The sequence below is a fragment of the Macrobrachium nipponense genome, chromosome 25, assembly GCF_015104395.2.
Source record: "Macrobrachium nipponense isolate FS-2020 chromosome 25, ASM1510439v2, whole genome shotgun sequence".
NCBI classification, from domain to species: domain Eukaryota; kingdom Metazoa; phylum Arthropoda; class Malacostraca; order Decapoda; family Palaemonidae; genus Macrobrachium; species Macrobrachium nipponense.
Window position 1 is genome coordinate 10,680,254 of NC_087214.1, and position 1,868 is coordinate 10,682,121.

The window sequence follows — 1,868 nt, forward strand, 5'->3', positions numbered from 1 at the left end:
CGAATGGAACTGTATATACCCCGTATGATTCCTGGGAAGAGGACTGCCAACACTGTTACTGCGACTACTCTCATTGGGAGAAGGCTGCTTCTGTGTATTGCTATCACGTTTATTGCTCCCGAAAACCTCACAGAGATTGTGTGGTCAGTGGAACATACAATTCGGGATGCTGCGATGAATATTTCTGTGACAAGTAAGTGCTTTCTTGATTGCCTGGTAGCGATCTGAGATCAGTTATGACATGGGGAACTGTTGGATGCAGAAGTTCATTGCTACTGTTTTTTAATTTCTCCCTTTTAAGTTGCAAAGTTTGCATTTTTTCGGTCATTTGTTATAACTTAAAGGTTAAAAATTTGAGTTAATAGTATTTTTGTCAAGTTACAATTCATCTACTTGTTAAATGTTAGCATTTGTGATCCTCTTTGCTGTCTTAATGTAAGTTAATCGGAATTGTTGTCATTTACGAACGAGTGTTCTTGATCTTTAAAAATTAAGATTTTTATCGCTTTTGTTTCCTTCTTGTACTGAAATGAAAGGTTCATTGAATCAGAGTTATTCATCTCTGCTGCTGTGAGGAAAAAATGAATCAAAACGATGACAGTCAATGTTACAGTACCAGCTTGTACCATCTAGTAATCCTGGAACAGTTCTCGGCTGGTAGACCCCTGTTGATGTCTCGAAATCTAGAATTCACCTAATTAAAAATTGCAAGTTCCTGTTGGTTTGAAGATTTTCATAGAATAGCTTTCGCTGCCTCAAGATCTCTTCCCTGCCAGTTTCCTCAGAGTACCCTCCATAAACGTTTCTTAAGCCATATCTCTTGGTTATTATCACATCATTGTAGTCTTAATTCATTCATCAGGTATACTACCCTTATGCGTATATGAACTTCTGGCTTCTGCGTAAGTGTCTTTTGCCATATATGTATCCATCACATGTGAAACATTATGAAAATCATTCTGGTGTGGTCGATCATATGACCGAACTCTTCGCATTTCCCCTCAAGTACAACATGCAGATTGGACACAGGGGTCAGTATCACGCCATTGGGACACCTGGAGCCCAGCCGACGAGCCTTGCAAGAAGTGCACCTGTCAAGCAGAAGGAGACACCACCAAAACCGAATGTATTACCAGAAACTGCCCCGATCCGCCGGGCCCCAATTGTCGTCCGCTCACCCTGCAGTACCAGTGCTGTCCTTACGACTGGGATTGCTCCGAGTAAGGCCTTTTGAATGTTTATAACTTCCATTCCCCTTTGCTGATGATGAAGAGCAGTTTTACGAATTTCCATCATCTGGTGCATCTTTCAATTGTTATCCAGAAACTTTCTTGTTCGTCAACAGGGTTTCATGATAATTTATTATTGTAAGCTCTTGTTATTTATATGTGGCTGTATCACTTAAGGGATGATGAACATCACAATAGAGGTTGCAGCCGTTATAGCTTACGTGGGACGTGTGCAAGATTTTCCCCTAACAAATAAGTTGTAAACATTATTCCTAATTTAACGTTAATGAAAACCTGCTAAAATCTACGGTCAAACAGAGCCTAATTTCGCAAAGGAAAATTAAAATGAATACGCTATATTTTATTAATAATTATTTTTCTGTACTGTTTATAACTTCCACTCTCCTGTGACGACGATGAGTAGCATTTTTTATGAATTTTCATCTCCTTGTGATCCTTTCAGTCATAATTTAAAGTTTCATGATGAGTAAAGTAAATTCCTGTCATTTTCTTGCGGTTGTAGTCGGATAATTTACGTACGGATAAACTGGAGCAGAAAGGAATCACTTATGGGAGGATTTACATCAAAACAGAGTTTACAGCTGTTAACGGTAAATATTCTCCGTAAATGGAATATAT